The sequence below is a fragment of the Cyprinus carpio genome, chromosome B12 (genome assembly GCF_018340385.1).
Source record: "Cyprinus carpio isolate SPL01 chromosome B12, ASM1834038v1, whole genome shotgun sequence".
NCBI lineage: Eukaryota > Metazoa > Chordata > Actinopteri > Cypriniformes > Cyprinidae > Cyprinus > Cyprinus carpio.
The window spans coordinates 10937022-10948999 of NC_056608.1; positions in this window are offsets into that span (position 1 = coordinate 10937022).

The window sequence follows — 11978 nt, forward strand, 5'->3', positions numbered from 1 at the left end:
TGGTCTAGAATGTCCGTAAGGTGCGTACATATTTACGCAAAGTTTATTATTATTATTATTATTTTTTATAAATCCGACATGTGCGTGGAAAATTGCATATGCAATTTCTATGCCTATTTTGTGCGTACGTAACGTTTATAAATGAGACCCCTGGGGTCTCATTTATAAAACTCTCTGTAGATTTCCTCCTAAAAGTGTACGTAGGCACAAAAGCTAGATTTTGCATACGCACAAAAGTTTTCATATTTATAAAACCATGCGTACGCCAGAACCTGCGCAAAAATCCCTTTATAAATCCCAGTCAGGGGAAGATTGTGCGTACGTGCATCTCCCCCCCCGACTCCTCCCCGAAATCACCATATATGGAGCTTACAACGCCTTGTTTTACTATGCATAACCTCATCTGCATGTCATTTCCATGCATATTCCCATGCACGTGACACAATGTTTAACACTGAGACATTAAGGAAATATGAGATGGGGACTATAATGCCATTTGTGCCATACACATAAATTTTTATTGCTAAAAATTATCCAGTATCCTTGTTATGTTTAATAAATATATGAAAATATCCATAAACACAAGATGGTTTAAAATTGTTTTCAGATATATTTTAGAATAGAGTTGATCTCATTCTTTTCCACTGGCCAAATAGTATTTCAATTGTTTTAAAAAAATCAAATTAAATGTATCCAGTTTTGCTGATGAACATCTTTTAGCTTTTTTTAGTGGAAACAGATAAGTCCATATTTATTGGCTTGTCACTGACAAAGTATTTTAAAAAGGAAAGGTTGAAATTTTTTTGTTTTTTTTTTGTTGTATACTTATAAGTTAGTGTTTTTTTTCTTTTTGTTGTGGAGATGCTTTCACACGACATCAACACCTCCGTGCAGCTGCGGTTGTACAGTAAGCTATTATCATTGGTCCTATACCGGACAATGGACTGTTCGACCACTGAATCCAGCAGTCCATCATAATATCGAAGTAAGTGGGCATCATTGATCATTGTTCTCACTAAAATATTTCTGATAACATGTGATCTGTAGTTTAGTTTAAAGATGAATTATTACTCCTCGCTGTCATTAAAACAACATACCACAGGGAATTTTTTTAGTTAAAAAAATTATGTAATTAAGTTTTTTGTAAAATTATATAATTTCAGTGTTTATATCCATTAATGCGAGTGGAGTATTAAATGTAAATTTGTATATCGACATGAAAAAAGAGTTTAAAATCGCTGTTTGCTTAATTAGCCTACTTTTCTCACTCCAGGAAAAAGAAGTGCGTACGCATGGTCTAGAATGTCCGTACGGTGCGTTCATATTTACGCCAAGTTTATTTTTTATAAATCACGATATGTGCGTGGCAAATTGCATACGCATGTTTCTATGCCCATTTTGTGCGTACGCAACGTTTATAAACGAGACCCCTGGAATTTCAAACGATTTAAAACAAGTGATTTCAAACACTTTGATACAAATAATTACATACACACATATTATATATTACTATTGACTAGAATTTAATAGATTTACTTTTTAAAATAAAATTTTTTGATGTTAGATAACTCATTTTTTATGAATACCTGATTATTAGAAAAATGATTCACTGTTTCGAAGTGCTCAAAACACCACACGCTGGTGACCCCTGCTGGTCATAACTGCGTAAATGCAACAAAAACTCAGGCTGAGCTGCATAGAAACTGATTTCACAAACCCATTCCAAATGTTTTATTAAAAGTGTAATATACTGAGTGCAGTTAACAAATCATCAAAAAGCAATAGATAGTGTTGGAATAATATGTGTTATTTTATAATTTTTCAGGCCTTGTTTTGTTTGTTTTATGGGGCTTATCTAAACAGGCCAAAAATAGATTTTAACTAGCCTACATTCATTTTAATTAGACAAATGTATCACTAAAATGTATAATAATTTATGAAACTGATACGAGATCAGATAAAGCGTAAAGATACTAGTGATTCATGGGTCCACAGAGATCGCCCTCCAGCGTCGAACCATAGACATTTCGAAACATTTCGAAACAGAAGCCTCGTTTACTGAAAATCGAAACTTTTTTAAGCATCCATCACTAACTCAAACACACCGAAGCCAGAGTGTTCATTTAACTCTTCTGCATCAGTTGACTGCAGATGTACTGCAGATATATTACAGGAGTTTCGAATAGCTGGTTTTCATCCGTTCTGTACATAGGCTGTTAAATCCCACTGCAATCAAACTGTAATGGAAACCCTTGCAATATTGAGGTTGTGCTCCAGACAAACAAACAAGCAAGAGTAGCCTACCTGGCTGTAACCCATGCTGAACCCAGTTCTGTTTTGATCTGTGCTTTTCGTTTTATTGCTCCATTTTTAGCTGTGGATGAAATTAGGTCAAAGCCAAAGTCATTTCCCTACTTTTGTACCTATATTTGTATTATTGCCTTTGTTCTTTTGTGTGTTTTTGCATATTTTTAGACATAAAAAAGGTCTGTCTTTCAAGCATTTGTGCAAAAAAGTATAAACATATTAATTAATTAATTAATTTATTTCTTTATTCAGCAAGGACATATTAAATTGACCAGAAGTTAGAGTAAAGACTTCCGTTGTTTCAACTTGTTGTGCATTTTTGTTTTATCAAAGTATCCTGAAAAAACAAAAACAAAATATATCATAGTTTCTACATAAATATTAAGCACCACAACTCTAATAAGAAATATTTGTTGTTTGTCAAATCATCATAATGATTTCTGAATGACCGTTTAACCTTTAAGACTAGAATAATGGCTGCTGAAAATTCAGATTGGCCATTACAGGAAAAAAAAAAATCACATTTTAAAATCTATAACAATAGAAATCAGTTTTTAAAAAATGCAATAACATGTCATAATATTATTGTTTTTACAACATTTTTTTATCAAACGCAGACTGAGCATAAATTGTAAAGCGATTTATTGTTCTGCTGAACTAAAGCACCAGTCCTATTTCAGTGTAAGGTCTCCTTATGTGAATACTGGAGGATCAAATGTTTGGCAGAAGTGAGACACTTGTATCACACTGTCATTTAGAAAGTAAAAACCTGTAATGTTACACAGATTTTAAAAAGCCAACACACTCCCTTTACAGGAATATCCAACACTAACCACATTCTTCATTGAAGATAATGAAATTCACTTTTCTGAAAGGAAATAGGATACTGATGAAGATACTAATGGCACTGGGTAAGGTTTTATTCTTAGAATACAATATTTCATCTGATAGTAGAAAGAAATCAGGGCATGTTTTCATTTGCAGAAGATACATAAGTATTTAGAAATGTTTTCTTTAGTAGGTATGGATTAAGGTTCAAATCAACAAAGCACTATATAACATTTCTGGAGCATGTCAAAATTAACCCACTTATTTAGACAAGCAAGTTTCTCACTTTGAAGCTGTGCTGTGTAGGAGTGTGTGTGAGGTGCACAGGGAAATGTATCAATTACAACAGCTACTTTTATTAGTAGAAGTTCCTGTAACATTCTTGTCAATCACTGTTGTCCTGTTCCTTGAACTAGACATCATACTTAATAAATAGCCTGCATTGTGTGTTTAAGCTTATGGTGTTTTTTTATTTATTTTTTTATTTGAAGCTTTTTCACTTTGAAGCTGTGCTGTGTAGGAGTGAGTGTGAGGTGCACAGGGAAATGCATCAATTACCACAGCTATTTTTATTAATAGAAGTTCCTGTAACATTCTTGTCAAACACTGTTGTTCTGTTCTTTGAACTAAACATTATACTTAATAAATAGCCTGCATTGTGTATTTATGCTTATGGTATTTATTTTTTAAATTTTCTTAGTGGTGCCTGGATTCTACATTTGCATTCAGTATTAAATTTATTGTACTGGTTAGTTGGGTTAAAATAGAAATTTATATATCCTGAATATGCAATATGTGGAACACTTGTTAATTATTTATATACCTGGTAATATTAATTCAGGTGACCTCAATGCATTCTGAGAAGAGAGCAATGCAAACACTGACTTCTTGTGACATGAACACTGAGAAAATTAAATGAAAATGAAAAAATAGGGCAAAATGTGTATTAATATACTTTTTTTTTTTTTGCATGCTTTTTTATTTTGCATGTATTTTGGATTTTGCACTTTTACAGGTTTGCATTGTGGATGATGATTTTTCCCTCAGTCTGAGTACACAGCCTGGCCAAAAACACTTTCAAATACTTAAGATTCTATTTTTCTATTCTATTTTAAGTTTTATTTTTGTTATTTCTGACATTTACTTTTGAGGTATATAGCGCTTTAAACATACAGATTCACATTAATAAACAGGAAAATAACAGTTTTAATTTTGTAAAATTCAACAATTATGAAAACAAATTCTGTTTCAGCTGTAAAGCAGCTCTACAGTGTCATTATTCAGCTCAATTTAGTTCAATGTTATTTTAGTTCAGTTTAATAACTGTCAATGTGGCAAAGTTCATCAATTATGAAACTAGTTCATTACATCTTTAAGAAGCTGCATAGCATTCATGCTATTATTCAGCTCAAGTCATTTCAATAACAGTGTCAAAATTAGTCAAATTTAGTTTCATTTTCCAGCTCAATTCAGCTCATCCTATAATGTCAGCACAGTTAAATCAATAATATTACTAAATATATATTTGCCTTTTAAATCCAAACTGAGCAAGTCACAGTTGACAGTTGCGAGGAACCTAAACTTCAGGTGACAGTTACAGTGAAGAGAAAAAAGCTTGGCTCAGTCCTACAATGCCATAAAAGCTAACCCACTGCCAAAATGGCTCATGAAAAATACAAAAGAAAACAGCAGCAAAACATGTTTTCATTTTTGGAATAACTGTCAATGAATCATGTGTTGGAAATGTTTGTGAACGTGCACCACAGATCAATGAAGGCTGTTAAACAATTTAAAACTGTTTTGAAATATACAACTTATTACTCAACTGTATAAAGGCATGTCAAGTACAAGAAGAGTTGTTGTTACAACCTACCCCACTACTAAAAATGATTATTATTATTCTTATAATTATATAACATCTCTAAAAAATGAATTGTTTTATATAAGGCATTTAGGTAGAAGTTTTGTGTTAAACAAGAGACATAAAATCAATACTGTGAGTGAATGGAACATTCCTGTTAGTTCAGTGAATGCAAAAAGGTTCTAACAAGTAGGTAATTAAAGAAATGCAATGTCCAATCACTGATCTAAGATATAGCCTAACTAACATAAGAATTTGTCTCAGCCACAGTAAACTGTATAGTTGTAAGACATGCAGAGTTCAAAGGTCACTCTGCATAACATCATACCTCAGATCTCATTCACGAGAGTTTATGAGTCAAAATAACACTCAAGCGTCTGAATTGTGGATCTGATTATTTACTGCTGAGAATGAACCAGGAAAAAGCTTTCCACAATTGTTTCCCTTATCTGAGGTACTACGTGAAAACTTTCATGTTCCTGGGCAAACATTCATATTCCATCCATCCATCTTCATACAGTCTATCAGAGTCATTATTTACGGGAAATGGCCCTGTCTGTGTCAGCTGCCAGACAATCATGTTCTAACATTTAACTAACAGCATTGCCTCTTGGGGGTATCTTTAAAGAAAGTGCAACTTTGATGAGTTTAGAGACAATGGCATTTTGTGCATCCAGGTTATGCAACATTGTTTTATTTAATATTAAAAACTTCATTGTCCAACTTCCTTGGTAGAAAATGCTCAAACACTGTAATGCTTTGTGCCAAGACCGCATTTTCTTCTTTTAACAAAATTTCTGCATTCTCTTTTAGAATCCATTTATTAAAAGCCTAAAAACAAAGAAACATAGAAACACTTGAATTGAAATTGCCATCTTGCATATACTTGGTCATTAGTTTATGTCCTCTAGAGGATGTTAAGGCTAAATAAATGTTTACTTGTCAGCATGATTGATTATTCAGGATATTCTCTTTTGTCCAATATGTAAACGTAAGAGAAAGAACTGGAAAGTTTGCTTCTCTGTGTAATATGAGCAGCATTTCTTTATGTGATTACAGTAATTGTGACCAATGCAGTGAAAGCAGGCCACCTCAAAGATCCAAATGCATGTTCGAGGCATATCAGGATGCTCATTTTCAATAATTAACCCTTTACAAAATGACAGTATTTAATGGCTATTCAGACTAATTCTTGAAGATATGTCACAATTCAAAAGAGGATTTTATTTTCTAGCTGTAAAATGTCTGGGTGATCGCTTGAATATGTATTCGTCCATGTGCACACCATGTGCAGTACTGCATATTTACAAACTGACTTCTGTCTTATGTTTACCATTAGGTTGGGTTTTTGAAAAACAGGCCGTAAACACGGAGTCATTTCTTGGACATGACAAAAGTCCTTCCTGTAACAAGAAGTATAATTTACTCTTTTTCCTTGTTTGAGTGCCATAAAGTTTACTTCTCCAGTTACTCACCTCTCTGAGAAGCACTTCTTTTTATCTCTAATGACAGCAGTCATAAATATACATCTATATAATAATACGCTTTTGTGGAATCAATTTATTTGTTTGCACGTGCTTTAAGAGATGGATTATTGCTGTAGTAATTTACTCTCAAAACAAATGTTTTACTGTTCTGATATTTATTAATTCAAAGGTGTGGAGATTTTCAATTTATTTGAAGGCAGTTCTCAGTGTTTTTTATGAGTCATGGACTTTCTTAAATGACACGTTATGTTTAATTTATCAAGGTCATGCCAAGAGCCAAAATAAAAACAAGACAATAAAAATATGGCAATAATCTTAACACCTATTCCCAGAATAGTTTACTCCTGTTACTGTCAAGTATTGGGCCACCCTTTTGTCAAAAATAATCATCTATTTTTTTTGCACTACAGTATGGTACACAGGTGTGTCATGCAGAACTGTTACTTATGAATTTTAACCCCTTACTAGTATACCCCCATTTTCAGCATGGAGACAGAAATGACATGAATATGAAATGAAATTACAAAATAAAAAGGTTTCTGCTTATGAGTCTTTCTGACTAAACATCATTTTAGTGGTATTTTACCTAATACAAATTAGTTAAGGCCCAGTCACACAAGAACAACAGCTATAACATGTTATATTAATACAACAGTATTACATGTTACCATTGGGAGATCTCTTTTTGGGAGAAAAACTAATGGTATGCATAGTCGATATAAAAAACTGGATGATGAATAATTTCTTTCTGCTAAATTCTGAAAAAAAACAAAAAACAAAAAAAAAACAGAGGTGTTAATTATAGGACCTAAAAACTCTGCATGTAATAACCTAGAACGCCTAGGTGTGATATTTGATAGCAACCTTTCCTTAGAAAGCCAGCGTTTCTAGCATTTGCAAAATTGCATTTTTCCACCTCAAAAATATATCTAAATTACGGCCAATGCTCTCAATGTCAAATGCAGAAATGTTAATTTATGTGTTCATGACCACAAGGTTAGATTATTGTAATGCTTTATTGGGTGGTTGCTCTGCACGCTTATTAAACAAACTCCAGCTGGTCCAAAACGCAGCAGCTAGAGTTCTTATTAGAAACAGGAAGTATGATCATATTAGCCCGGTTCTGTCAACACTGCACTGGCTCCCTATCAAACATCGTATAGATTTTAAAATCTTGCTTATTACTTATAAAGCCCTGAATGGTTTATCACCTCAGTATTTGAAAGAGCTCTTGTCACATTATAGTCCTCCATGTCCGCTGCGTTCTCAAAACTCTGGCAATTTGATAATACCTAGAATATCAAAGTAAACTCTGGAATAACCTACCTAACATTGTTCGGGTGGCAGACACACTCTTGCAGTTGACCCATCTCTTTAACCTGGCTTACACATAACACACTAATATGCTTCTAATATCCAAATCCGTTATCCATTTTTAGGCTGCATTAATTAGGTGAATCGGAACCGGGAACACTTCCCATAACACCCAATGTACTTGCTAAATCGTTAGAAGAATGGCATCTACACTAATATTAGTCTGTTTCTCTCTTATTCCGAGGTCACTGTAGCCACCAGATCCAGTCTGTATCCAGATCAGATGGTCACTGCAGTCACCCGGATCCAGTATGTATCCAGCCCAGATGGTGGATCAGCACCTAGAAAGGGACCTCTTCAGCCCTGAAAGACAGCGGAGACCAGGACAACCAAATAAAGACCTTGTCTCAGACCAGATCCAGTCTGTATCCAGATCAGATGGTCACTGCCTCTGCACAATCTGACTTTGCTGCAGCCTGGAATTGAACTGTTGGTTTCGTCTGGCCAGAGGAGAACTGCCCCCCTGACTGAGCCTGGTTTCCCCTAAGGTTGTTTCTCCATTCTGTCACCGATGAGGTTTTGGTTTCTTGTCCCTGTTGCCTCTGGCTTGCTTAGTTGGGGACACTTCATTTACAGCGATATCGTTGACTTGATTGCAAATGATTGCACAGATACTATTTAAACTGAACTGAGCTGCATGATGACATCACTGAATTCAATGATGAACTGCCTTTAACTGTCATTTTGCATTATTGACACACTGTTTTCCTAATTAATGTTGTTCAGGTGCTTTGATACAGTCTGTTTTGTTTAAAGCACTATATAAATAAAGGTGACGACTTGACTTGGCTATAAGAATAATCTATATTCTCATTTATGTAGAATGATTCATTTCTCATCTGTGTGATTGTGGCCCAATGCTTGTGGTTTTGGCTCAGTTTCAGAAACCCTACTTGGGCCAGTCCTGGCTAAGTGTACCATTTTGGTTGGCGTGATTGTGGCCCAATGTCAGTGGTGTCAGCCCAGTTTCAGAACCCAGACTCGGGCCAGTACTGGCTAAGTGTTTCATTTCTCGTCTGTGTGATTGTAGCCCAGTGCCGGTGGTGTCAAATCAGTTTTAGTACCCAGACTAGGGCCAGTACCGACTAAGTGTTACAATTCTTGTTGGTGTGATTGTGGCCCAAAACAGGCAGTTTTGGCTGCCAGACACGGGCCAGTGTATATGGGCCAATTCTGGGGCATCATTCATCCCATGTCCATGCCAAGTCTGGCAACCACAGCTGGGCTGAGTTATTTCATCAGGCCTGCCGGATCTGGGCTATTATTGGGCTTAACCGTTTTGGCTACCTAGGGAGGGTCAGTACATTTTCAGTACATTCAATTTTCATTTTTGTGTGAATTATTTCTCTAAAGACCCTATTCTACTTGATGTAATTGTAATTGATGTAATGTTTTGTTGGTATAAATAATAATAGTGACTGACCAAATTAAATGATATGGCAGTAAGGTACCAAAAATAATGATGAAAGATAGACATGTTTAATTCCTGGCCATTATTAATGCCTTAGTTGCACAACTATTTTAATGCTCTGATGACTATTTGTAGAAGGTGTAGGTGTAGCTGTAGATCAGTTTTATTTTCCCTGATACATTCACTTACTAAATGTAGCTGTTACAGGAAACAAAAAGAGAAACTAGCTTCAATGAATGCATAGTTGTCTAACACTGATACTAAGTACAGAGAAATCTTACCTGCTCCCCTCCCTAACCTTTCCCAAACAACTATTTTTAGAGGACAATTGGCTTCACATCTGTTTTATTAATTAATTAAATGTTTAATTCGTCATTGTCGCAATAGGTTGTGTACACATTTTTTTCTTGACTACAGAATACAGTTCCACAGAAAGAAAATAGTTCATTCTATTGACATTTTTTTTGCCAGTATTCATACAACCGTGCATGTTCATTTATCTGTTTAATTTTTTTTTTTTATTGTATTATAAAATATATACGTGTGTGTGTGTGTGAGTGTGTGTGTGTGTGTGTGTGTGTGTGTGTGTGTGTGTGTGTGTGTAAATAAACTTTTTCTGGTATTTAGAGGTTGGAGGTTTCTAGTAAAGAAGAAAAGCAATATTTCAAAAATACTTTGCCAATTTTTATAAGGGGTATTTTTTTGGGATTTTCCAAGACATTTTGTTCATCACTGCAGCTGGCTCTAGATCAAGTCTGTGGGCACATATTTTTTCCTGGACTGTCCCAATTGAGTGGGCGGTGTGTATGGCTGAAATGGGATTAATTTTCAGCCCTGGAGTTTCATGCCTTAGACCGGCCCACTTTAGTTCACAACTAGGCCTATTAAAATAATTTAATTAAGACCTCAGTATATAAAGGCCTACGTCTGCAATAGTAAACGGTTCCCTACAGCCTTGTAATTCATTGTATTTTTGCTCACATATCTTCAACAAGGTTTTTTTTTTTTTTTTTTGTTTTTTTTAAGAAAATGGAAAATAAGGGACAATTGTAATTCTTTATAAGTAAATAAGAGAAGTTCAAAATATTTGTACTGTACCATAATGTCTGCCTTAAAATTTCTCAGAAATAATCATATTTGTTTTGTTTAACCTATTTATGTACAATTAACTATTCTAAAAAGAATTTTAATGTAATACAAAAAAAAAAAAAAAGTCATCAGCCTAAGTAAATTTTATGGTTCTATAAGTACCATTATAGAATTGTGACTACACAAGTAGTGTAGTAATTTAGGAGGTGAAAATACTGTGAAATTACATATATACAAATTTCATGAAATTTTAAAGCATAACAACTGAATGTCTATGAAGCTTTAGTCAATAAAGCATTTTTTTTAAAACAATGGCACTTAAATTTTTGAACTAAAATTTGGATTGCAACCATATTGCCTATAAATTAATGAAAATCCATATTTTTAAATGTAAAACTTAGAGAGTGTGGCCTACTTCTGGTCCTTGGATTTGTACTTAGGTGCAGTTGATAAAAATAATAAATAAAAAGAGTGGGGCTGCTGTGAGTGGATGCCTACGACAGCATATCTCAACCCCAGTGGCATGACAACACTGACCCTCGTGGCCAAAAAACAGACCGGCCCCACGGGAATTCTCCCGGTCCTCCCAATTAGCCAATCCGGGCCTGGTGGTGCGCGAAAAGCACGTGTTTTGGGCCTTTACCCAGATAGCCAAAACGTGCGTCTGGGTCCTTTCCCAGGTGATGATGTTGGCATGCAGGAGGCATGACAAACCCTCACTGTTGATGACCTTGAGCTGATTCTGCAGAGGAGTTTTGGCGGTTCTTCACAGGCCGCTGTGACGCCAGCAGCTTCAGATCAATGTTCTAGCTGTCTGCCCTCTCATCACCCTCAGTTTGAAGACACACCTGTGAGCCTCACTTAGCCTGTCCACCTTCACAAAACCACCAGGTCATCATGGAAAAATTACTAAAGGATGACAGCCATGAATGGACTGCTCACGTTGGTTATTTTGATGAAAAGTCATAATCCCTTACGGGAAAAGTCCCAGTTTAAACTCTTGGAGCTGGTCCTGGCAGAGAAAAATGTCAAAAAGCCATCCAGATAAACAGACAGATACTGTATATAGACAGATAGATAGATACTTATATAATATATACAGTAGATAAATAATTAATGTCTATATTGCCAGGTACAGTATAGCCAGACTGTATAGACAGACAGACAGACAGACAGACAGACAGACAGATAGATAGATAGATAGATAGATAGATAGATAGATAGATAGATAGATAGATAGATAGATAGATAGTCACAATTGTAGTAGCTTGTCAGACAGATAGATCTGATTGTAGTCACTCAGATATAGAGATACTAAATATCTATATATATCTATATATCTATATAATAGGCTATAATTTATATGATTTATTATTGTTGAATGTTTATGTATCTATATATCTATTTGATTGGATATATTGTTAGATAGATAGTGTTGTTTGCATCTTAAACTGCTGTCATACCATGGTTTGAAGACAACACTGATGTTTTGTCAGTGACAAATATTGTGTCACCTTGGTTTGACGTTTCATTACTGATAAATATTATAAGTGCATATTGTGCAATAACTTCTCCCTCCCGGCGCTCAATTCGCACGTGCGCGCAGCCGCTTATCCGAGTA